This window comes from Notamacropus eugenii, chromosome 2 (genome assembly GCF_028372415.1).
Source record: "Notamacropus eugenii isolate mMacEug1 chromosome 2, mMacEug1.pri_v2, whole genome shotgun sequence".
Lineage (NCBI taxonomy): Eukaryota > Metazoa > Chordata > Mammalia > Diprotodontia > Macropodidae > Notamacropus > Notamacropus eugenii.
This window is the reverse complement of record NC_092873.1, coordinates 509,899,165-509,926,148: the sequence shown is the minus strand read 5'-3', so window position 1 is coordinate 509,926,148 and position 26,984 is coordinate 509,899,165. Positions and strand designations below refer to the sequence as shown.

At 44.4% G+C, this 26,984-nt stretch overlaps 1 protein-coding gene and 1 long non-coding RNA gene across 5 annotated transcripts in view; one reads left to right on the top strand and one right to left on the bottom strand.

The window, feature by feature from the left end:
* BEND5 (BEN domain containing 5) overlaps nucleotides 1-26,984 on the top strand; it is a 906,797-nt gene that overhangs the window by 517,362 nt on the left and 362,451 nt on the right. The window lies entirely within an intron of this gene.
* On the bottom strand, nucleotides 8,530-16,964 carry LOC140530115 (uncharacterized). Of its 2 annotated transcripts, XR_011975801.1 has the most exons (3): nucleotides 16,801-16,964; nucleotides 16,493-16,579; nucleotides 8,530-11,134 (listed from the first exon to the last, which is right to left on the bottom strand). It is a non-coding gene; the product is annotated as an uncharacterized lncRNA (long non-coding RNA). The 2 variants fall into 2 exon arrangements; XR_011975800.1 differs by having other exon boundaries at nucleotides 16,493-16,964.

Genomic DNA, 26,984 nt, shown 5'->3' with positions numbered 1-26,984 from the left:
AGCTAGTACCAAATGGTTTTGATGATTGCTACTTTATAATACAATTTAAGACCTGAAATGGCTAGGCCACATTCTCTAATATTTCTTTTCATGATATTGTGGACCTTTTGTTCTTCCAGATGGATTCTGGTATTATTTTTTCTAGCTCTATAAAATAATTTTTGGCAGTTTGATTGGTATGGCATTGAATAAGAAAATTAATTTAGGTAGAATTGTCATTTTATTATATTAGCTCAGCCTACTCATAAGCAACTGATGTTTTTCCACTTACTTAAATCTGACTTTATTTGTGCGAAAAGTGTTTTGTAATTGTGTTCATATAGTTCCTGGGTTTGTTTTGGCAGGTAGACTCCCAGATATTTTATAGTGTGTACTGTAGCTTTAAATGAGACTTCTCATACTATCTCTTGCTGTTGGGCTTTGTAAGTAATATATAGAAATGCAGATGATTTATGTGAGTTTATTTTATATCCTGTAACTTTGCTAAAGTTGTTTATTATTTCACATAGGTTTTTATTTGATTCTCTAGGATTCTCTAAGTATATCATTGCATCATCTGCAAAGAGAGATAACTTAGTTTCTCCTTTGCCTATTCTAATTCCTTCAATTTCTTTTTCTTCTTACAAAGACATTTTCCACAGAAGCCTCATGAGCCCAGTGACATTTGTCATATTACCAAATGTTTTCAGTAGTGGATATTGAGTTTCAAAGAAGTGAAGAGACTCCCTCCACTGGTCAGGAAAAAGTAGAAAGTCAGAACCTTTGGGTTCAAATTCGACCTCAGGCTTTTTACCAGTGTGACCTTGAGTAGCTCGTTTAACAACCCTCATCCTCAGTTTTCTCTTCCATAAAATGGGAATGGGAGTAGGTGAAATGGCCTCAAAGGTCCCTTCCAACTTCGAGTATGTGATCCAAGGTACAAGAACCAAAACTTACACCAAGCTTAGACAGGATTCCTTAAAGAAACAATTTCAGATTGGACAGAGGTCTCTAGTAGAGTGTCTCTAGAGATTTGCCCTTGTCTTAAGACTGTTTAGCCTTTTATTTAATTAAAAAAAAAACATTTAATGAAATATTGCCTTTTGATTTTATACTAGTCATTTCTGGAATTTCCCTATTACCACCACTATTTTGTTGAAACCCCTCCCCCTTATCGCAAAGAAAATTGATTACATAAAAACAATGTGGCCTGGTCGGTAGACCTCAAAGCCCGGAAGACCTGGGTTCAAGTCCTCCTGACCTATGTTGGCATGGGACATCGAAAGGTTACTTATTATCTTGGCATCCTAGACAGCTCTCTAAGACTATAATAGAGGAGGGGTCCACCTGCACTGATTCCCATTGAGATCCAGGCCCTGGCTCACTCCCTCTCTCTAAGAACATCTACTTTGATCCACAACTGATGGCACATGCACCATTCTGTCTCACTCACCCCTCACCTCTCTGCCCAAGGCAGAAGGTGTATGTCAGGCATATTCTCTGACATCTCCTCTGCTTTCTTACTGACTCAAAGTTTGGCTTTCCTGTTGGAGAGATTTTCATTGGCTTTGCTATCGCCATTATACAGATGATTCTTTTGTGTCTGCTTATTTCTTCTGTGTCAATTTCATAAGAATCTTCCCATTTTACCATTTCTCACTGAATAATAATATTTTATCACATTCATAAGCCATAGGTTGTTCACCCACTGCCCAATCAATGGGCACCCAGGCTATTCAGGCTTTTATCAATGGCTTTCATAGTATGCTCATCCTATGTGCAGATGGTATGGGACTGGAAGGGACATGGACAAATGCCCAGGATGGAAGGGGCAGGACACAAAAAGCTCCAGAGCCCTGGGAAGAATTCATTCAGATCAGATTCAGGAGGGATCAGTGGAAGGTCGTACATGTGAGTTAAAAAGAGAGGGCATTGCCAGATACCACAGACCATGGATAAGAGCTGGATGATGAGTAGACTGTGAGCTTGCTGTGAACCACTCATGTAGAAAGGAAGCCAGCAGGCCACTACAGTTTGGGAGAGATAGAGGTTCCAGACCCAGGAAGGAGATGGTCTCCATGTGGATGGGGTCCTCCTCTGAAGGGATGGTGAAAGGAATGGTGAATGTGCAGGGTGAGGCAGTGGCAAAGGTGTGGACAGTGCCATCGTCCAGTGCCTGAACAATTGTGATGGAGAAGAATTCCATTGGTTCTTCTGTCCCAGCATACATTGCGCTTTTCTTTCTCATTAATAATCTACCCATCATATTTATAAACTTCAGCTTATGGACCTACCACCCAGTCAACAGGCCTGTCCTCTGCCCATTGTTGTACTTGTATGCCTTAGGAAGAAGCAGGAAGATCAGCTTTGATGGACCCTAGAGTTTGTGGAGACCCTGAGGCATGGACATCCAGTGTGCAGATGGGGCCAGCCTGGGGGGAAGGGAGGCCAACAGGAGAGGGGAATGGTTTCTGCATCCCTAGAAGCCCTCAAGAGAAGGCCTGATGACTTCCCCTTGGCCATTTGGGTCTCTGGAGTTCTCCTTTGGTCCTGTGTGGGTCCAAGCAGGTGTCCTTCGTGCTCCCAAAGTCTAGATTCTGGCTGAGCCATGATTTCAGGCCCACCGTCAGCTCTACTAGATTGAGAAGGTGTAGAGGTACTGTGCTAGGAACCAGATGGGATTGGATGGATTCTGATCCAGACCCCCTTTAATGAGTGCTTTGTGGACAGCTGCCCCAGTCCCAGCCCTGTTCCTGTTCTCCTTGGGTCACAACTGGCTGCCACATGCCTGGGACATGGGGTGTGGGGCCCCAAGTCAGGAAGACCAGAATTCAAATCTGTATCTCTGTCTTAGCCTTACCTCTTCTATACCTAGTCACATAAGCACAGAAACTCTGAACTATCTAGTCCAAATCTACATTCTACCCAAGAAAGGGGCATCTAGCCTCTACTTAAGAACCCTACCAGCTCTTCCACAATACCCCATGCCGTTCTAGGGCAGATCTCCTCATGAGGAAGTTTTCCCCTAATTCACCTCTTTCCAACCTCCAGTATTACTCGTGGTTCTTCCCTTCCCCCTTAGAATGATGTAATTTCCAGTTTTTTATTCTCATCACAACCTCCACTCTGCCCATCCCCTTGTCCTCCCCCTCTGGCCTCACTTTGCTTCATTTAAAGCCCAACCTCATGGTGGACCAGACCAACACTGGTCTGCTCCTGAAACTCCCACCCTCCAGTCTTGTCCCTGCTCCCCTTTCTGAAGTCCCTCTCTGGGTCATATCCACCACTCACCTTCCCCAGTACATCTCTCCATCCTTCAGACCCCTGAGAGCCATCCTCTGCTCAGCTGAGGGCTCCCTGGTGCCTCTCCTCTCCATCCTGACACTGTGGAGCCCTTCATACAATCACAGGTTCTGAGGAGGCATCGTGGCCCTGGATCCCCCTGCCCTCCTCTGTCCCCCTTTCTGGGTGTTTCTTTCTCTTTAAGCTTCAGTCTTTTCCTCAGGGCTTCCTACTCACTGGACACGAACTTGCCCAGCTTTCTCTCATCTTTGAAAAACAAATGAACCTTTCACTTGACCCTTCCACCTTCTCAACAAGCTACATTCTGTGCCTCTCTCCTTTTCACAGCCAAATGACAACAAAAAATGGTCTGCCCACTCACTTCTCAATGCCTTGCAATCTGACTTCTGACCCTGGAACTCAACTGAAGCTTCTCTCAGATTTTGCCTGTGATCTAATAATTGCTTCATCCAATGAGAAAGAAAAGCAGGAACTGTCCAAAGAGCCCAGCAATCCCAGGATCTCAGAGGTAAAGGGAACTCTGAAGAATCTCATCCAACCTCAACCTGGGTCCAAATCCAGCTTCCCCTTGGAGACCTGCCAGCACAGAGGTGACCCAGGCCATTGGCCTCCCTCCAAATTTTACTACTAGTGCTGCCTTTCCTCTGGATCCTAACAGAACAGCCCTAATACTCCTTCTGTTTCCTTCTTAAAATGTAATCTTCTCCAGGGCAGATATTTGTATCTCCAGCACTTAGAACAGTGCCTGGCACATAGTAAATAAGTACTTAATAAATGTCTTGGGGTGGGGGTGGGGTGCAAAATCAAGATGGTGAAGATGGTCCTGTAGAATCTCCTCCCGTAGCCCATAAAATACCTGTAAAAAATGACTAAACAAATTCTAGAGCAGCAGAAGCCACAAAACGACAGAGTGAAAGAGGTTTCCTGCCTAAGACAGCCTGGATGGCTGACAGGAAAGGTCTATCGCACCAGGCATGGAGCAGAATCACAGCGTAGCATGGGCCATGCAGTGCGGCAGGGACAGGAACCAGAACAGGCCTCAAGTCACCACCAGCAGCAGCAGTTCCTAGATTGCTCAACCCACAAATGCCAAAGACAACTTCAAAGGTCAGTGAGAAAGCTCTTTCACTTAGGTGAGAGGGGAATGCAATCTGGACCTGTGAGCATCAGTCACTGTAACTGCAGCATCCATTTTTAGAACCCTCTGCTTAAAGCCCCTGGGGAAATTGAGCCTCTGATCTGGATGTTAGCCATGAGTGGCTCTCCTGGGTAAGGAAGAGTGTTGGCAGTGGAGCTGGTAGAAGCTCTGGAGAAGGAACCCTGCAGGCAGATCCTGAGCAGAACAGAGAGCCTATGATTGCTCCCAGACCAGAGAATAGGCCAGGAGAGGACTAAACTCCTCTCCCTTGATTGTGCCACCTTGGAGGCCCTGCGAGTATACCCTCCTCTTGACAAAGGACTCAAAAGTCAAGTAACTGGCTGGGGAAATGCCCCAAAAAAGGGAAAAAATAAGACTATGGAAGGGTCCTTTCTTGGTGAACAGGTATTTTCTTCCATCCTTTCAGATGAGGAAGAACAATGCATACCATCAGAGGAAGACATAAAATACAAGGCTTTGGCATGAAAATCCTCCAAAATAAATATGCATTGGTCTCAGGCCATGGAAGAGCTCAAAAAGGATTTTGAAAATCAAGAGAGGTGGAGGAAAAATTGGGAAGAGAAAAGAGAGATGCAAGAAAATCATGAAAAGCAAATCAACAGCTTACTAAAAGAGACTCAAAAATGCTGAAGAAAATAACACCTTTAGAAATAGGCTAACTCAATTGGCAAAAGAGGTCCAAAAAGCCAATGAGGAGAAGAATGCTTTAAAAAGTAGAATTAGGCAAATGGAAAAGGAGGTTCAAAAGCTCACTGAAGAAAATAGTTCTTTAAAAATTAGAATGGAGCAGACAGAAGTTAATGACTTTATGAGAAACAAGGAAATTACAAAACAAAACCAAAAGAATGAAAAAATTGAAGACAATGTGAAATATCTCATTGGAAAAACAACTGATCTGGAAAATAGATCCAGGAGAGACAATTTAAAAATTATGGGGCTACCTGAAAGCCATGATTAAAAAAAGAGCCTGGACATCATCTTTCATGAAATTATCAAGGAAAACTACCCTGATATTCTAGCATCAGAGGGCAAAATAAATATTGAAAGAATCCACTGATCACCTCCTGAAAGAGATCCAAAAAGAGAAACTCCTAGGAATATTGTAGCCAAATTCCAAATCTCCCAGGTCAAGGAAAAAATATTGCAAGCACCCAGAAAGAAATAATTCGAGTATTGTGGAAATATAATCAGGACAGCACAAGATCTAGAAGCTTCTACATTAAGGATTGAATGGCTTGGAATATGATATTCCAGAAGTCAAAGGAACTAGGATTAAAACCAAGAATCACCTACCCAGCAAAACTGAGTATAATACTAAAGGGGGAAAGATGGTCATTCAATGACATAGAGAACTTTCAAGCATTCTTGATGAAAAGACCAGAGCTGAATAGAAATTCTGACTACATGAGAATCAAGAGAAGCCTGAAAAGGTAAACAGGAAAGAGAAATCCCAAGGGACTTACTAAAGTTGAACTGTTTACATTCCTACATGGACAGGTAATGTTTGTAACCCTTGAAACTTTTCTCAGTATTTGGGTAGTTGGAGGGATTACACACACACACACACACACACACACACACACACACAGAGCACAGAGTGAGTTGAATAGGAAGGGATGATATCTAAAAAAATAAAATTAAGGGGTGAGAGAGGAATATATTGGGAGGAGAAAGGACGACATGGAATGGGGCAAATTATCTCACATGAAAGAGGCAAGAAAAAGCTCTTTCAATGCAGGAGAAAAGCGGGGCAATGAGAAGGAAAAAATGAAGCTTACTGTCATCACATTTGGCTTAAGGAGGGAATAACACGCTCACTCAATTTGGTATGAAAATCTATCTTACGCTACAGGAAAGTAGGGGAGAAGGGGATAAGTGGGATGGGGAGATGATAGAAAGGAGGACAAATGGGAGGAGGAATAATTAAAGTTAAACACTTCTGGGGAGGGACAAGGTCAAAAGAGAGAATAGAATTAATGGGGGGCAGGATAGGATGGAGGGAAATACAATTAGTCTTATACAACATGACTATTATGGAAGTCTTTTGCAAAACCACACATATACAGCATAAATTGAATTGCTTGCCTTTTCAGTGGAGATGGGTGGAGAAAGAGGAAGGGAGAGAGATTGGAGCTCAAAGCTTTGGGAACAAGTGTTGAGAACTGTTTTTGCATACAACTGGGAAATAAGAAATACAGGTAATGGGCTATAGAAATCTATCTTGCCATACAGGAAAATAGAGAAAATGAGGATAAGGGAAGGGAGGAGTGTGATAGAAGCGAGAGCAGTTTGGGGGAAAGGTTAATCAGAATGCATGGTGTTTTGGGGTGGGGGGAGGGGAGAGATGGGGAGAAAATTTGGAACTCAAAATTTTGTGGAAATGAATGTTGAAAACTAAAAATAAATAAATAAACATAAAAAATAAGTGCTTATTGACTTATTATTATAGCTCATGTTTGGTGGTTCTTTATGAATTGCAGAAGGAGATATATGTATATACGTGCATATATATGTATATATATACATATATATATATAAAATGTAGGTATTTCATATAGACATTTGATGCTCAAAACAAACCTCTAAATAATAATTATTATTCCTATTTGAGAGATGAAGCCACCAAGGCTGAGAGGCATCACATGATTTACACAGTCACACACATTTTTGACTTCTAAGTCTAGCCCTCTGTCCAGTGGACCACTAGATGGTTTGGTGGATGGAGTACTGACCCTGGACTCAGGAAGATCTGAGTTTTAATACTGCCTCTGGGCAGATGTGACCCTGGGCAAGTTAGTTAACCTCTGTCTACTTCAGTTTTCTCAAATGTATAATGGGAATACTAGTAGCACCTCCCTCCCAGGGTTGTTGTGAGATCAAATGTGATAATATTTGTAAAGTGTTTAGTCCGGGGCCAGGTGAACTACTAAGTATTTCCTTTCTCCTTTCCTCTTTCCCTCCCCTCTTCTCTCCCTCCTTCCCTTCCTTCCTTCTTTCATTCCTATAAGGCTTCACATCCAGTCTTCTCTTTTCTAGACTGAATATTTTCAGTTCCTTCAAGTGACTGTTATATGGCTTAGATTCCAATCTGCTGCATACCTAGTCACTCTCCATGGGTGTGTCTCAGCTCTTCAGAGTCCTTCTTCAAATACCCCATGTGTGGTTTGACCAAAGCAGAAAAAAGCATGGCTAGCCCCTTCGAAGTTCAAAGCATTGTTCAGCCTTAAGGCTGCATGAAATTTCTTGACTGCCAGATGGATGACTCATAGGAAGCTTGTGGTCCACTAATACTATCAGGTCTTCTTTAGACATGCTTCTATCTATTCCTACACCTTCCATCTTATGCTAGTAGACATAGATTTTCTTTGAAACTGAGTTTGAGATTGCATTTGGCCATATGAAATTCCTTTTTCATTAGATGTGGTCCAACATTCTAGCCTGTGGAGGTCTCTGTCCCCCAACGAATTAGTTTTTCTCCCCAAATTCATGTGATCTGTACATCTGTGAATCTTCATTAGTGCCCACAGTCCATGTCACTGAGGGGTATCATGGATTTGAACTCGGGAAAACCTGAGTTCAAATCATGCCTGTTCAAATCCACATTTGCCTAAGGGCATGTCAGTTTGGTTCTCTGAGCCTTAGTTTCCTCATTTACAAAATGAGGGTGCTGAACTAATCTTGATGGTCCCATATGGATCTAAAGCTATGAATATGAGCATATACATGTATGTACACACATATTTTTGTGTGTGCAATGTATATGAAATAGAAAGAGAGACAGAAAGACAGAGAGCACATACATGATAGTTCATGTATAGAATGGGCCATGGATTTATTTTTAACACAGGTTCTTGGGGTGCTGAACAGGAAACTTCTCTCAGTTAGGAACACAGGAAACAGTAGTCTATGGTTTGATAAACCCAGGGATCCCAGCTTCTGGCATAAGAACTCATAAGTGACAAAAACTGCTGGGAAAACTGGAAAATAGTGTAGTGAACTGGGCATAGACCAATGCCTGACACCATATACCACAATAAAGTCCAAATGGGTACGTTATCTAGGTATAAGGACTGATACTATAAACAAACTAGGAGAGCATAGAATAGTTTATTTGTCATATTTATGGAAAATGGAGGAATTTATGACCAAACAAGAAATAGAGAACATTATGAAATGCAATATGGATAATTTGATTACAGTAAATTGATTAGAAGGGAAGCAGAAAACTGGGTAAGAATTTTTACAACTAGTATCTGTGATAAAGGTCACATTTTTAAGATATATAGAGAACTGAGTAAAATTTACAAGAATGCGAGTCCTTTCCCAATTGATAAATGGTCAAATGATATGAACAGGCAGTTTTCAGAGGAAGAAATTAAAGGTATCTATAGTCATATGAAAAAATGCTCTAAATCACTATTGATTAGAGAAATGCAAATCAAAACAACTCTGAGGTACCACATCACACCTATCAGATTGGCTAACATGACAAAACAGGAAAAGGATAAATGTTGGAGATATAGGAGAGTTGGAACACTAATTCATTGTTGGTGGAGTTGTGAGCTGATTCAAGCATTTTGAAGAGCCATTTGGAACTATGTCAAAAGGGCTATAAAAACATGCATACCCTTTGAGCTCAGGTTCAAGAAAGCTGTTCAAGGAAGATGATGGAAGCAAAAGCAAGTGTTGGAACCTGGGTACAGAAGTGTCAAATGGTGCACCAGGCATCATGGTGGGAGCAGTAAAGCTCTGCAAGAGACAAGGGGGTGTTCTTATTGCAGAAGACAGGACAGAAGTGGGCAAGAATGTGTTAGAAGCTCAAGATAACCCAGAAGTTAATGAGATAACAGCAGTTGGGCATCGAGGAGGTCAGGGCATGACTCCTCCACACTCCTGCGTATGATAGTATCAGCGCTTCATCTGCTCCGTCCCGGGCAAAGGCTGCCCAAGAGCAGGCAGAAGAAGTCATTAGGGCACACACGCCACTGGACAAGGACCTGAGGTTTTTATCTGAGATGAGGAAAGTTGAGGCTTATGAGTGTATGGACATAGAGAATGTCAGAACTGGGAGAGCACTTACAACACAGATTGTCTGACTTGGGAAAGACCCTAGAACGTAGAACAGAGAATGTCAGAGCCCAGAGGAACCTTAGCACATAGAGCATGGAACAAGAGAAATGTGGGAGAAGGTGATCAGGCTGACTCCCTAGTGTTCTAGGCCCTTCCTCCTGCCCCCGTAGCAGATTCTGTGTCTGTAATAACCCTACAAAAGCTGTGAAAGGGTCCCAAAGCCCAGGGCAGTCCTTTACAGGATTTTTACCTTCCTCCGAACCTCATTGAAATGACTTTTCTTTTTGTAACCTTGGGTTTCTCTCATCATCAGGAGGGTTCTGCTGTGTGTTTAAAGAATACATTATTAATGGTATTTGCCCGGCTGTGGTGTCATTATCAATTTTTCATGGTACCTTTTTTAGGGCCTCACTGGTCGGAATTTCAAATAGCACATTCCCTTCTCCGTCATCCTCTAAATGACAGTTTTAGCACTGGGATCAGGAGTGGAGTGGAGGGGGAATCAATGAGGGAGTTTTCTCTGCCTTTCAAAGTTGCCCCTATGACTCTTTGGCCCAATGTCTCTTTTTGGACTATCGTGGGGTGTTTGGGGACATTTTGTGATCATCCTCCTTTGTATCAACCTTAGATGTTAGGGATAGGCCAAGGGGCATGTGGCACTGAGGCTTGAATACAGGGGGCCTGGAGTCAGAAAGACCCAAGTTCAAATCCTGCATCAAACAGTTCCTAACTCTGTGACCCTGTGCCAGTCACTTAACCACTGTCTACTTCTGTTTTCTCATCTGTCAGATGGGTGTGGTAATATCATCTACTTCCAGGGTTGTCAAGAGAATAAAACAAAATAATTTTGTTAAGTGTTTTGTAAACCTTGAAGCTTCGTAAATGCTAACCGTTTATCCTCAAAGCTTCCCTTGGGAGAGAGCTTTTCTCTGTGAATGTTTACTAAATGGTTCTTGAACCTTTTCATCAGGAACCACCCCTTTGGCAATCAGCCCCACAGTCAATTCCGTTCTTCTGTGAATCATGCAAGGTTCACAAACGAGGGCGTTCTAGGTTGTAGTAATAATGACTATGATAGCTCCTGTGTCTAGAGCCATTTGTGGCTTTCAGAGCATTTCAGAAGTTGTCTCCTTTATCCTCACAGGTCCCTGGGATATAGGTGATAATTATTTTTTCCAGTTTACAGAGGAGGAAACTGAGGCTGAGAGTGGTTGGTCACCCAGAAGATTGGTGTCTGGGGAAGGTCTTCCTGACTCCATGTCCAGCATGCTTTCCACCCAACATCGTCACTTGCCTGCTGGAGGCTGTGACTGAGGGGCTCTTTCTTCTAATAATAATAAGATTATTGTGGATGGTTGTGTGACCTATCAGAGGACCAGGTTTTGAATTCGAACCCTGCTACACCCACAAGTCCCTTCCTTTCTCAGTGCCTCACTTGCTAGTATATAGAGATGATTCCTCTTCCAGCCTCCTACCTCCAAGGGTTGTTAGGAGGGTAGCATTTTGTGAACTCCAAAGGACTCTAGAGTGAAAGCCACTCCACTCTCTCACTCTGCTTGTTGTATGCAGTGCAGTCAGATAGAAACAGTTCTCCCTCCTGCCTCCTCCTTTCTACCCGAGGTTCTATAGAGGAACACAAAATAACAACCTTTTGTAGTTGAGTGACCTGTGTTGGCTGGCTCACAGAGGGCATCTTGGGCAGACAGGGAGGGCTTTGTCATCTTCCCACATGATTTCTTTCCCTATCTAAAGTCAAACAGCATTTAGTAAGTGCATTTAGGGTTAGGGTTAGGTTAGGGTACTATATGCTAGGCAACAGAGAAACAAAGAAAGGCAGGAGATAACCCCCATTCGTTCTAATGGGGGATATGACACATGAACCACTTTTTGCAAACAGGAGATGGACAGGGTGGACAGGAGGTGATCTCAAGGATGCTCATGCCACCATATTTTGAAAGCGTTTCCCTCCATATATTCTGGAGATTATGAAAGAAAGTATCTAAGATCAGGTTTGCTCATGGGCCTCCTGAGTTTCAGGTCAGAATCCTCTCCACTCTCCCATACCACGTACTCTCTTCATGAATCATGACCTTTGAAATTGTGGTGGCCTCACTGGACAGGTCTGCTATCAGTGCTGTCTGCCCTTACGTGGGAAGGTAGGCCCTGACCTGTGTGGAGGGAAAAAAACATGCAGACAAACACATGCATACACATACACAAAGGTACAAACACATGCATGCATGCACACATGGAGATATAATGTATATGCATATGACTTAGAGAGAAAACTGTAGTTATTGAGTCTATTAACTAACGTAGTCAATACAAAATTACTTAGTGAGTGAACACCAGGTCCAGCAGTATTTAAATTAATTAAACTGCATTGAGCTAAATAGAGACTATTTCATTTATACATTTGCTCTTTACTCCCAGTTTTCCATCTCAGTCAGGGGGTTGACTTTTATTTTTGTAATTAAGTTGATTGTATTTTCATCTAGATGTAATCAGTCTGAGTACACAGGGAAAAGTCCAGGGCAGTGCACATCAGGCTTCTGACTAATCTGTGGGGAGGCATCCCCTGCCACACTGCAGACGGATCATCCCCTTTGGAAAAGGATCTACTCCTTCAGGAAGTGCTCCAGGCTTTCTCCTTCAGCTGATCTCACAGTATTTCCAACTATTCTGGGGATGGCCCACAAACCCACAAGCTCTCTGAGGGGCAAACAGACCTCACAGCCCATTGGATTAGCCTGCCCCTTAGCAGAAATTTCTGAAAAATGCTGATCCCACCTCCTTTTCAGCAACAGCCTCCCAGGGCAGCCCGCTGCACTCAGATAGAGCTCTTGCTGGTAGAAAACATCTCCTGTCATCCAGCCTAAACTGGCATCTTTGCCAGTTCCATCCACTCATCCTTCTTTGGTCTTCTGGGGCCAAGAAGAAAAGCTAATGAACCTTCCCCGGGAACTCCTTTGGAGACCTTGAAGGCAGTTGCTGCATGTTTCCGTGGCTTGTCTGCTCCATTCTCAATTCCTTCCACTCCCCCATCATTTGGTTGCTTTTTCTGAGTTACTGATAAAACTGGCAAACCCCCCGGGGCCAAACACCAATCCCTGGGCCACTGCAGGAGTGATCACCTTCTAAGGTGATACTGAACCACCAGCAACTGCTTGGCACATTGGAAGCTGAATCATATTTATTTGTGAGGATGAGCCAGTGAGGACAGGGGTTGGGCATTTTCTGCCTTTCGATGCTGAGAGCCTTGTACGTGGTAGGCCCTTAATAATAAGTCTTTATTGGCTGAGAACCATTGTGTGGTGCCTGGTCCAATCTCTGACCAGCCCTCCAGAGATCTCCAGTGGGTGAGGAGGCATCTTGAGCCCCATTCTATCTCTCTACTACCTTCTGTTGCAACGCCCACCACACTTTTTCCATATATCCACACCCAATCTGCTTTCCTGTGACATATCTTTTTGCCTTTCCCAGGACCCCAGCCACAATTCCACTCTTGGCCCCAACCTCTACCGTCATCTCTAAGTAGGTGATGTCACAGGAGCAGAAAAGCTTTTGAAAGGTACCTCGGAGGGTGTGTCTTCTGACAGCACTTACCTGAACAAGAATGGTCCATACACACATCTTTAAAAGTCAAGAGTGAGCATTTTCTGGGAGTGCTCCAAGGAGAGCAGTCTCTCTGCCACACAACCACACACATACGTGCACAGGCACACACACACACACACACACACACACACACACACACACACACACACACACACACACCCCTCCCTATTCTAGACTGGGGCAGCTTAATGGTTAGGAAGTTTGGCCTGACATATGCTCAGGGGCCATGCAGAATGTATAACCCTTCTTGCGCGTGACGCCGTCTCAGTGCCATGGTGTTCTCCTTGGGCTTTCTCTTCCCTGATTGCTGCAGATGGCCCCCCTCCCCTGAAACTTTTCTCCATGGGGTCATCAGGTCATGAGGTATCACTGCTAGAGAGGACTGCAGTCTAGGACCTAAGAAGGGAAAGGGACCTGCCCACAGTCTCACTGGGCAATGAGAGGCCAGCTGAGGTTTCATCTCCTTCCCTCTCTGAATGTCACTCCTGACCCTGCTTGCCATGCAGCTACCCTGATGGATATTTGTAAAGGTAATTTTCAGGTGCATTGCCTCAGCCAGTCAGTTAAGCATTTGCTAAGTGCCTTCTATGTGCCGGGCACTGCTGTGAGTATGGAGGTGCAACAAAAGGCAAAATTGGCCTCCTTATTTTCAAGGAGCTCAGAGTCTGAGAGAATTGACAACATGCAAACACTATGTATGCACAAGACATAGATAGGATAAGAAGAAAGGCACTGTGATTAAGGAGCTGGGGAAGCTTCCTCACATTAAGTAGGCTTTAGCTGAAGGAAGCCTGGGGAGCCAGAAGGGAAAGATAAGAAGGGACAGACTTCCCAACGCAAAGGAAGGCCAGTGTCCCTGACTCCCAGGGTGTGGGGACAGGGAATCTGAAGTGTCAGAAGTATGGAAAGATGGGGTTGGGGGTGGAGCAGGGTACCAAGGGCTTTGAATGCCATACCAAGGATTTCCTTTCTTTACTTCACCAACAGCCTTCAGTGTGTGCTGCCCACAACCACTCTAGCATTGCCTGTTAGCATTTTTGTCAGTCTCCAGTTGGCATGGCATGAAGTAAACCCTCAGGATGGCTATAATTTGTACTTTTTTCCCCTTCGTAATTTAGAGCATGTTTCCATGGGGACATTACTAGTTATCTCTTATCTATTAGGAGATGGTTCTTCATATAGCCATGATAGAGAGGTGGGGCAGTTTCCTAGATGTTTAATATCAGAATTTTATTGGTGATATTTAATACAGGTTTGCCCTTCCTATCGAGTGTCACTGCTCTCTGATCTAGAAGTCCAAGAGAGAGGGTACAGCTAAGGAATGAAACAGACTATTTGACAGCTTGCTTTTTCCAGAGGTGGCTCTTTCCCCGATTCTCACTCGGCCACTCCTCTTGGATGCAGCCTTCACTGCTGGGGACCAGGCAGGATCTCTCTGTGTGCTCTCAGCAATATGCTGCAGATATGTGTGTGTGCTGGGAGGGGGCGGGGGGAGGTGGCACACTGTAGGACAAAGTTGCAGACCTTATAGAATCTCATAAAATTGCCTGAGAGATTCATCAAATCAATAAAGGACTTCCTTGTGAATTCTCTGGCACTCCTCACCAGCTAAACACTTTGCAGTTCCAGAAAATCAAGCCAAGGCACTTTAGAACACACTGGTCCATATTCTCAACTCTACACTATCTTTGGGGAGTTATGCACCAAGTATCATTCATGATCGCCCTGGTTCCCAGTCAAGTCTGTATAGTGGTGAATTATTTTCTGGGTATATTGCTGTCGTTTCCTTGTAAGATTTAGAATTTGGGGTCAACATTCATTATTTAAATGAACCTACAGCTTTCTTTCTATGATTTATCTCCTTGTTTTGGCTTGTAGGATCGTATTCATCTCATTAAATGAGTTTGGTAGAGTGTCTTTTATTTTTGAAAAGAATTTTTAGAGCATAGCTGTTAAATAAATGCTCTTTAAGTGTTTGATAGAATTATCTTTCAAATCCATCTGGCTCAGTAGTTCCCCCCTTCCTTTGACAGTTCATTCATGGCTTACTCTAGTTCCTTTAATGAGTTTGGGTTACGTAAGGTCTTTGTTTCTGGAAAGTTAGGTTGAGTATTTTATATTTTTGTAGGTTTTCTTCCATTTCTTTTGAATTCTGTTTTTCTAGCATCTAACCGTGTATAGTAGTTTCAGATAATTGCTTCATTTCCCATCTGTTTGTTGAGTTCACCTGGTTCATTTTTTATTTTATTTATTTGATTTTCCTTTCTCCTTTTTCTTTATCAGGTTAGCTAATGGTTTATTGATTTTGTTAGTGTTTTAAAAAATAGTCTCTAGGTTTACTTAAATAACCTTTTTTTTCAAGTTTTTCTTTCTCTTCTGATTTTTGAGAGTTCTTTTCTACTGTGTTAGGTTTCCTAAATTGTCCCTTTTCCTAATCTTACAAATTGTATATTCAGTTCATATTTAGGTTCCAACTGATCTTTATTTTTTGGAGTATCATCCAGATTATCTCTTTAATTCCTCCTAAATAAGAATTCAATTTGAGTCTCTGAGAATTTTAGGTTTTTGTTTTTTCTGATTGCTGTGATCAGTGGAAGTTTGGTGCTATGCTGTCAACTTCTGATCATGATGTTTCTTGGGGAGTTACATTTGGTATTCCTCTCTGTTGATGTTCTCTGAGCCCTTTTGATTTGTACTTGGCAATGTACTTCCAACACTTCTGTGCAGTGTTCTTATACAATTTCTTGAAATGTCATTTTCATATTTTCTTTTCTATGATTTTCTCCCTCAAAAGCCTCTGCTTAGATTAACATTTTTATCCTATTTTTAATTCAGTATACTTGTTTTTATAGTGTTCTCATTCATCCAATATAGTTACTTTTGTTTTTGTCCTTTGAATTTTGGATAATAAATTTTCCTTCTGCTTCTGCATTTTTGCATTCCCGTTCTATATTTCAGAGAGTTTACTCTTTTATTGAATAGTCATATCTTTTTTTAAAAATTCTCTAGTTTCTTGTTAGACTTGTTGATTTATTTCACAAGAACACTGCTTTCTGTGCTTATTTCTTTAAGAATTTCACTTAATCCTGTGATTGCTTTTCTGAACCATTCTATAAGTTCTGTAAGTCATCCCTTTTATGTTTCAGGTGCTTTGGATAAAGTGTTGTTAGACTTTCACTTTCCTCAGAGGATTCCTCTGTTTCTAGAGGCAGCCTGGTATGATAGATGGGGCTCTGGACTTGGTATCTGCAAGTCCTGGGTTTGAATTCCACCTAAGACATTTAGCAGTGTTACCCAGAGCAAATGTAGACATCGCTTTTCTCACCATTCACCAAACCAGCACTTCAGCTTATTATGTCTCACCTGGATTGTTGAGATGGCCTCCTGGTTGATCTTCCTATTGTCCATCTGTCTTCACTTCAACCCAATCTCTTATCATCATCGTTGTCCCTGTCATCATCATCATCATAGACAGAACATAAACTACTTTATTTTAGTGTTAGAACTCTTTGCAACCTGGACCCTACTGACCTCTCCAGCCTCATTACACAGGGCCCCCTTCCCACACTTTCCTCAGTCCTGTCACACTGCCCTTTTCATTGGTCCTTATCCGTGGTACTCTTTCTACTTTCTCTTGGCTTTTGCAGTGTGAAAAGGCCCCCCTTTCTCACCTCCCCCTCATGCAGTCACTTCCTTCCTTCAGGACACAGTTGAAAGTCTACCTTCTGCACAAAACCTTCATGGTCCTGGAAGCCTCATAGTGGGGAGAGCTGCTGTGAGAGCGCAGTGTGGACCTGGGTTCAAATGCTGATGTGGACAGTAGTGTTATGGCCAAAGAGAGGCTCTTTATGTCTCAAAGCCCTAGTTTTAGCATCTCTCAAGCTGATGTAATAATACCTGTTGTTGTTCAGTCACATCTGACTCTTTGTGACCCCATATGGAGTTTTCTTGGCAAAGATACTACAGTGCTTCATCATTTCCTTCTCCAGTGGATTAAGGCAGATACAAGTTAAGTGATTTGCCCAGAGTCACATATCCAGTAAGTGTGTGAGGCTAGATTTGAACTCAGATCTTTCTGACTTCAGGCTTAGCACCCTACCCACTGAGCCCCCTAGCTACCTCAGTAATACCTATACCACTTATTTTCTGTTCATTCAGTAAGCAAGCCTTTATTAAGAACCCACTTTGTACTGAAGCTGTACAAGATGCTGGGCTTGCAGAGAGAAATAGGTGCTGGCCCTCAGGCTGCTGACATTTCCTCCCATGGTTGCAGCAAAGATTACATGAGCTCATAGGTGCCCAGAGCTTTGTGAACCTAAGGTTAGCCTCACTGAGGTTCTGGATTGCCATCTGTCTTCCAGTCAGACAGCCAAGCTACAGGCATTTAGTAAACACTGAGGGATGCGGAGACCAAAGTGACGAGCTCCGCGCTCCAAGAGTTCAATTCCATCAGGGAACCCAGAACATACATCAATTAATTACTACAGATGGTGGTAAAAAGTGACTGCAGGCAGTTTGACGAAGGGCCCCAGCAGCTGGGGGGCCAGGGGTGTAAGGGGTTAGGGAGAAGGAGCCCAGATCAGGAAAGGCTCCATGTGGAAGACGCTTAGGTGGCAGTGAGGAGGGAGGGCCCTCCAGGCATGGGGAGCCAGTGCTATGGCACAGAAAGATGAGGGAGGCTCTCAGGTGATTGCTGTGTTGAAAAGACTGTCTGGTGGTAGAGGAACCGGAGAGCATGGAGGCATGGGCAAGATGGGGTGTTCCAGTGTGGTCTGGATGGCCACTTGTCCTAACACCCATCCTGGTCATCCGTGATGTGACATGTACTCAGCTAGGCAGCACCTCTGAGGTTCCTTCCTGTGCTGAGCATCTGAGACCCAGGAGGAGGCAATGTGGTTTTATAAATTCAGATTATTGGAAGCTTTAGAAATGTGAGATCCTGTTCCCAAACCTGCCTTCAGATGACTTGGGGTGGGGCTGTCACTTAGCTGGGGATTTCCTTTGCTTCTGGGGAACCTCTCTCCTAGACGGGGATGCACCCTGTCTATGGTGGCCAACAAAGGCCGGGGGCAGATGGGAGGGGAGGGTCTGCTGGGAAAATGAGAGGTTGGGCCGGGAGCTCAGGGCCTTGGAAAATCCAAACAGTTGGGATTTCATATTCACTATATGATTATATTTCACTGTCCCTGTGCCTACGTAATTACAAGGTTTAGACAGGGTTCGGGTAGAGCAGCAGGCCTCAAAGACAAGGCCTGCACACCTGTTACTACTACGGGAGCCAATGTGGTCTGAGAAAGAACTTCAGTGCCCATCCCAGCTGGGAGTGCTGATTGTTGCGGAAGGTGGGAGGGGCCTGGAGGGAAGCAAGCAGACCCAGTTTACCGTCCTGCACAGTCACTCATTCGTTCATGCATACGTTCATTGATTCATTCATTCTGGAGGAACAGCCAGATTCAGAGTCAGCTGACTGGGCTCTGCTTGACTTGGGGCAAGTCTTCTTCTCTCTCTAAGCCCTACATTCCTCATGTCTAATGTAGGAATAGCAACACTGTGCTACCTACCTCCCCAAAGCTTCTCGAGGAGAAATAAGGTCCTGTGTGCGAAGTAGCCCTTAATCCCAAGTGCAGGACAGCTATTTGAAGAAGATGACAGGCTTCTGGTGGATGGGGGGCAGTACCCATGTGTCAGTGAGAAGGCGGGAGAGGGGCAGTCAGAAAAGCAAGAGGTGTCCAGAGGGTCCAATATTGGAGGGTTTGTAATATGATGTAATATAGAGATGATAGGTGCCCTACCCTGTCTGAGCTCCCTTGTCTAGTGTGTGTGCATTCCCAGGCACCACAGTCAGTGCAGGAAGGACATGGCTAAGTTGGCTAGTGTCCAGAGAGGGCACCCAGGGAGGTGAAAGGTCTTTAAGTCCATGTCACATCAAGATTGGCTCGAGAAGCTGAGGGTGGTTAGTCTGGACATAAGGACAGCCTTCGAGTGTGGGGAGGCTGTCACCTGGAGGCAGGGAGTGATCAGACATGTTCTGCTTGACTCCAGAGGACAGAGTGGGGAAGGGGCCACCCCGAGAACTGTCCTGGAGGTGGTGAGCTTCTCCTCTTTTGAAGTTTCTAAGCAGAGGTTGGGTCCTGGTGGGGATGTTAGTTTGGTGAATGAGCTGAACAAGAGGACTGAGGTCCTCTCCACTTCTCCCACAATGTGACTAAGCCTGCAGCCAGCCCAGCCTCCCTCCATGATCCACCTGAATCGAAAGCACATGTGAACTACTGTGTCCCTTTGTGTGGCCAAAGTCATGAGGAAGCGTCAGGAGACGAGGTCAGTGGAGGATCATTGTTCTAACAGGTAAGCCTTTAGAAGTCACCTGTTGCTACCCCACCATGGGTGTTTTAAAGAGGAAGAAAATGAAGCCTGTTGAGGGTCAGTGACTAGGCTAAGGTCACACAGAGAAAAGATTCAAACCCAGACTCTCAGACCCCAACTGCAGCTCTGCATTTCCACCAGGGGCCCAGGGCCCCTGCCTCAGTGCTTGTCTAAGTAAGCTGAATTAAGGCCTCCTCCAAGGCCTGAGGAGGCCAGAGCTCTTCCATGTAGATGAGTGAATGAGAAAGTGTCTCTGTGCTGTATTCCAGACATACCCCTGCACTCAGGAAGCTCGTCTTCAGATTCCCAGGATGGGGCTGGAAGGCCTTAAGCCTGGACACCTGGAACATCTCTGGGGGACTTGGGGGAGGGAGGACAATTAGTGCTGTCTCTGTTCCTTCCTGAGCTCAATAAAAGTCAATACTCATTACCTGCTATACCTAAAATGGAAACCCCATCTCCCAGCCAGGGCTCCCCCTCTTTCCTTCCCTCCAGATTACAGTTATTTAGACAGTATCTCTACTTTGAACCTGCACAGATTAAGCCAATATTTGGCCTCAGCAGCACTCCGGGTGCCCCCTTCCGGCTCTGTGTCTTTCTGCTGGGCAGAGTAATCTTTCCTCATATTTATAGAGAAACACAAAATCATAGAATCTTGGGGCTGGACCAGACCCCCTCCCCTTCCTCCTCCACTGCCACTGCCCACTGCAGTATGGGGCAGAAAGAAGACGGTTCTCTCCAACTTCAGAATCCCTGGGATCAAATCCTGGCTCTGCTGTTTACAGTCACTGAGCATCACGTGCTGCCTCTTCCTTGGGTTCAGTTTCCCAGTCTGGAAAATGAAGGGGTTGGACCCAGTGGTCTCTAGGGTTTTGTCCCATCCATAAGCCCTGAAAAGCAGAGGCTGGATGAAGGCCTTCATGAATGGGGGGTTCACCTGTCTCACTACTGGACAGCTCTGGAGGATTTGTTCCTCGTACTAAAAATGCTCCAATGGACCGGGAATTACACCAAAAGATATTTTCTCCATGATGCAGAACTCCATGGTACCCATCCTATTTTGGGGCTCCTGCTCCCCCCCAGTCTCTACAGGGGTCTTCATTCTGGGGGCTCTCCTTGGTTCCTTTAGACATCCCAAGGACACCAGTGACCAGAACCCTTATCCATCATTCTCACCAGATAGCCCTCCAAGCTTCCTTTCCATGCACCCAGCTCTCAGAGAACCTGATTTCAAGCCTCAGTGCAACTTTGGGCTATTACCCTTTAGCTGGGCAATTACCAGCTTTGTTGGAAATTGCCCTCCTCTGGAAGCAGAGAGAAGGCACACTGGGATAATTGTGCAGAGTTCAGAGATGGAAGGTCAATTTTGGGGAGCACCTGGTAGGCCATTGTGGCCAGAACCCAGGGTGCAGAAAGGGCAGTGATGTGAGAATTGCTGGAAAGGTTAGACTGAGGAGGCTTTGGATAATCCTCGAGGTGACTGAGAGCTACTGAAAGCTGCCTGAGGAGCTGGGGAACACTGACTTTGGCCCTATTCTTGTCCATTCTTTCTCCCCAATGTCCTTTGAAACTCTCAAAAGTGACAGCTTGCAACCTGAGTTTCCAAAAAAATTAGGTGTTTTTTTCCCAATCAGTGGAGAAGCTAAAAATGCCACGTACTTTGCTGTTCTGTCTTTGAAAGGCATTTGAGGCGTAGCAGAAGACAATGAAGAGATGAGTTGAGGGGAGGCCATAAAACCCAGTAACCAGAGCCTGACTGGGAACCTCCCAGGTCAAATGCTGGCCAGGTCCTGGGCAGCCTGGGAGATCCTGAGGGCCAGATGGCGGAAGAACCCGGGATTGATCATCTTCTGTCAAAGCTTGGTCGTCTTTTCTATGGTCCTGATGTTCTTGGTATATGCAGCCTGCCTTTTAAAAGGCACCTATTGGCCTTATTATTATTAATTATTTTTTTGTAAATTTGACACTGAGCAAGAATGTTTTCAGGTTTAGGCCAGGAGCCTCCACGATGGTGCTGCTAATTCTTACGTTGCTGAGAATATGCTAGGATTGTTTCACTGCAGCCTTAGAACAGCTTGAGGAGGCTGGGACTGTGGGTCCTCATTGTACAGAGGAGGAAACTGAGCCTCAGGAAAGTTGGGTCTCGTCTTATAGTTTTATTTCCAGCACCTGATGCAGCACCAGCACATGGAGGGCTCTTAATGAATGTGGCCTGATCGAGGTCCCTCCCAGCCCAGACGTTCCCTGTTCTCAGGCCCCTCCCAGCTCTGCATTCCCTGTATCAGGTTCTAAGGTCCCTCTCCTGTCCTGGGCTTCCCTCCTAGATGCAGCAGAGCAGGAGTCTAGAAAGATCTCACACAGGAGGGTACAGAGGACATGGTCTCTGGGGAGCAAAGTCAGCCGCCGAAATGTCACCCTCAGTGACAAGCATGCGCACTGCCCACAGGTGCAGACGTTGCCTCTGTTTTCATTAAAAGTATAGTGGTTAATCTCTCCGGTAGTTTGCAGTGCCCACCACCAAAGCTGAGCAGAAATTAACCAGTCTGGTGCTCTGAGACATCAGACACTTGTTCACTAAAAATGACTGGGCAGGAATTTCATGGATTCACCGCACAAAGTCTCCATCATCCATGGAAGAGAGACTACAGGGGAGGGCCCCTTAACTCAGAGTCAGGAGTTCATGAGGAGAGCCCCATCCATACCCTCTGTGACTGCTCTGAGTCTCAGTTTCCATCTCTGTGAAAGGCGGATAATGACCTTGCCTCATGGGGTTGTGATGAAGAAAGTGCTTTGTGAAAATTAAAGTGCCTTGGAAATGAGAGTTTTATTCATGGGGCTGATGAAGAGCTTTTAATTTGTCATTTTGTAGTAAGTTGGCAGGGAAGGCACTTCGGGCAGAGAACTGGGGATCCTGGGAGTTCTTAGCCCCTCTGTGTGTTTTGGTATTTTCATGATGCCTGTGGATTCCTGCACAGAATAATGTTGTAAAATGCATTTGATGCATATTTATACAATAAATAGAACTACAAAGGAAACCAGTTGTATCAAAATACAGTTATTAAAGTATTTGTCAAAAGCCAAATTTACGCAAACAATAAAGTATCAGAGAAGATAATGTCATAGCTTTGAACAGATGTTAGAGCTGGGAGGGGCCTGAGAACATAGAGATTAGGGAAAGGGGTTAGAAAATGAGATGATCAGTGAAGGAACGATTAAATTGGTATAGATAAGAGGTGATAAGCATCGGGTTTGGGAGATGGTCCTAGAGACACATAGGAGCAGTTTCCTTGAGAAAGGTGGATTCGCTACCAGTTTGGATACCGGGCTTGTGAAGGAAGCTCCTGAGGTTGGGAGTCGTGGTCACTTGGCTCATTTGGTGCTTTTTGGATCTAAAGTCATGATGGGCTCTGAGATTTCATGATGAAGTGATTTCTAAAGGACCTTGGAGAGATTATAGTTCTGTGTTTCTGTGACACTTACATACAGTTCTTGCTTTATGTAAATTCACATTATGCAAATTCAACTTTGCATGGATTCTGAAAGAAATCTGCATTCTGGAAGAAGTCCATGTTAACTTTAGGGTACAGTACTGCGCTTTCTCTATTCCGGTCTTTTGCGCACCATGGCCTCTTTGCTACCCCTACCCCCAAAAACCCTAAAATGAAACAAACACTTAAAAACCCCTCCAAATGAAAACAGGTAGATGGACAGGCAGAGAGATGACCACCATCACTGGTGCTTGGGGTCGGAGACTTGGCTTGAGGCCTCTGGTGCCAGGAGAGAGCTTTTGCCGTACCTCCCATCTAGCCCTGGCCCTCATGCATCCTTGAACCATGTGCTGGCCCCTTTCTTCCACAGTACCTAGGGAAGGGGGAGGGGTCACTCCCTCCCTTCCTTCCTCAAGTCCACTGCAAATCTGAATTAAGTAAAAATTGCTTTACCTAGAGCTCTGCTGAACCGTCCAGTTACATAAAGCAGGAACTGTTGGCCTGGATTGTCCAGACTTAAACTAGCTGACCATCGGGCAGGAAGACTGAGGCCAGAACCACCTTGACCACCCTTGACCCTGGCGGCTAGCTCAGGGCTAGCTCCTTGGTGAGCAGAACCTTTGGTTCAATGAAGTCTCTGCACACTTGTGGACCCCAGTGGAGAGTATGTCTCAATTGAAGCAGGAAGAGAGAAGCAGAGCATGGAGAAGGTGCTTCTGGCAGTTCCAGCCCCTGTGGCCCTGCCTCAGTCTGTCAGCAGTGTGCCTGGACAGGGCCCACCTCCTGGGTAGCCTCTTGGCTTTCTGAGATGGTCCTCTCCACCTGCCTGGGCCTTGGCATCCTCCATGCTAAAGCATCTCTAAGGTGTCTTTCAGCTCACAATGTTATGAGTCCTCTATTCTAGGCCTGGCTCTGCCATTCAAGCGCTCGAAGGAAGGGCACTTATTCAGCATCTTTTGTATTTCAGGACCTGTACTAAGGCTGAGAAAACAGAGAAAAAGCAAAAACATTTCCTGCCCTCAAGGGAGACCGTGTGCACATATAGAAGTTTAGGCAGAAAAAAATGTGGAAGGAGTAAAAATGAAATAAATGTAAGGTATTTAAATGCTGCAGAGGAGTGAGGGATGAGGGCATTAGGAAGGCAGACAGAATGGCTAGTACAAAAGCCTGGAGGTGGGAGATCACATTTCTGTTGGAGAAGCTATTTGCCTGGTGCATTTAACTAGCTCTTCCACTCATCTGTACAGCAGGTACAATGAGCCCTGTCTGTCTTCCCTCCCCTCAAGGCTGTTGTGAGAAGTATCTTCAGATCATGACTGAGAAAGTGCTTTGTCACCATAAAGCCTTATACACACAGGGTTTTTATTAGTGTTGTTGAGCAAGGATGGATGGAGGGTGGGTGGGAGATGATGAGACTAGCTGGGGGGGTGGGGGGGGGGGTGGCACTGGTACCTGAGGAGGCAATGAGGGGATCCAAAAGATTGTCAGCTGTAGAAATACAGGAAGGCTAGAGCTCAGCAGTCCAACTGTTCTGTGTCCTGGACCCCTTGTCTAGGCAGGCCAGGGAAGACTGGGAGTCCTCCCCTGAATCACATTCTCTATATTCATAAGAAAAACAAATGCCCTGACCTTCCTTTAGAGGGTGTGAACATCAAGAGGCCACTTTTTCCCATGCAGGTTCACAGAGCCCCTGAGATCTAGCCCAGGTGAAGACCCTTGATCTAGGACAACCAGCTCATTGTACAAACTAGGAACAGGAGAGTTGAGTTGGGCTGTGGAGTCACCCTAAGAACTGGCTCCGAGTCTGTGGCTCCTTCCTCCCTCTATGGCCATTCCACACCTCCCTTACATTGGAGAAGGAATGTGGTACCCCCATACCCCACTGGGCTCTATGTCACCATCTTCTCAGATTGAGTTTTTAGAATGAATGAGGTGTGCATGTATGTATGTATGTATGTATATATATATGTGTATGTATATGTCTATATATATTCCTTCTGTTTGCTTCCTTTAATAAGAAATTGCTACTCCTGCTGATGGGGGAGGGGAGGATGACTGGGCTATCTGAGAGAGCAGTGACATTTCCATGAGGAGACCCCATTAAGCTCCCTTTAATGGACAGGATGTGTGGGCAAGTCTTTGACTCTTAGCTTGCCTCCAGGACAATCCGGCGAGGTTCAACTAGCCCCTGTGCTAAGTAAGGAGCCTGCTGCTGGCCCAAAGGTGATTACACTGAGTAATTAAAATCAATACCACAACACCCACTGTACAGAGAGATCATAGAGAACTCCCCAGAGCTGGTGGGAGGCACAGTACAGAAAATCAGAAGAAATGCCTAGACATTTTCTTGAGATCTTGGTGTCCAAAGTACCCCGGGAAAAGGGGGTTCACCCTCTACCTGGGTCCAGGACTGCTCCAGTATCTCCAGAGGGACAGGATTTGTGAATTCACTTATACTCTCTGTTTCTGTCATTCTCTTTGTATCTCTGCCTCTCTATCTCTCTCTCTGTCCTTATCTGTCTGTCATGCACACACACACAGACACATACACACACATGGACACACACACAAAGAGAAAACCACAGTATGGAGAAATCCCAGGCGAGGAAACTCCTTTTACCAATGCAGATCTGCCCCCTTCTGTGCTCCTTAAGAGCCTTAGAGAGTTGTCTGGTGTACTTTGAGGTTAAGTTACTTGACTAAGGTCATGCAGCTGGCATATTTGAGAGGTGAACCTTGAATCCTGACCTTCTTGGCCCTAAGACAGCCTCTCCATATATTATGTATCATTGGTCATTTGGGACAATTGGCCTAACTGTGATCTTTTAGGTCAATGGGCTTCTGAGAGTTACTGGGAACTAGCCTCCTGAGTTGGAGGAGTGGGCTCCCTGAGAGAGCAGTGACATTCCGTGCTTGACCTTCAGCCACATCACCAAGAAGAGTCCAGCCAGCCCTCAGGCAACAACAGTGACCAACAACCTTGTGAAACTTATTATGTCCATCCCATTTGGGGGCAATTTAACATGAGATATTCATATGAAATAATGAAAAACATTTCTATATTAGTCATGTTGCAAAAATTAAAAAGCAAGAAAAATAAAGAAGGTGAAAAAGAGAGTTCATCAGAGCCTTCTCTGGAGGGAGATAGCAATTTTCATCATGAATCCTTTGGAACTGTCACGGATCATTGTCTTGATCAGAGTAGCTAAGTCATTCACAGTTGATTATTGTTACAGTGCTACTATTACTATGTACAGTGTTCTCTTGGTTCTACTTGTTTCACTTTGCGTCAGTTCATGGTAAGTCTTCCCAGGTTTTTCTGAAAGCAGTGTGCTTTTCATTTCTTATAACACGATACTGTATCATCGCAATCATACAGCACAATTTGTTTATCCATTTCCAGATTGATGGGCATCCCCTCAGTTTCCAATTTTTTGCCACTACAGAAGGAGCTGCTATAAATATTTTTGTACAAAGTTTTCCTTTTCTTTGACTCTTGATTTTCTTTGATCACAACAAAGCATGTTGTGGTATTTGTCCTGACTTTGTCATTTTCCTTTTCTTTTCTGTTATGTTAGCCAATTTGATAGGGGTAAAGTGGTACCTCAGAGTTGTTTTGATTTGCATTTCCCTAATCAATAATGATTTAGAACATTTTATTCATGTGACTATTGATAGCTCTGATTTCTTCTAGTTTCTCGTTATTAGAGATGTGCTTGCTCTTGGTTTTAGATACCACTTATCATTTTAAGACAAGCTTCATTAATTCCTATGCTTTCTAGTATTTTTAACAGGAAGAGGTGTGGTCAATGACCTTTTCTGCATCTATAGAGATATATATTATCTCTTTATTGTTATAGTTATTGATATAGTCAATTATATTTATAGTTTTCCTGATATTGATTCACCCTGTCTCCCAGGTTCATATTTCAACTGATCTTAGTGAATGATCTTTGTGACAAATTATTATAATTTCTTTGCTAGTATTTTATTTAAAATTTTTG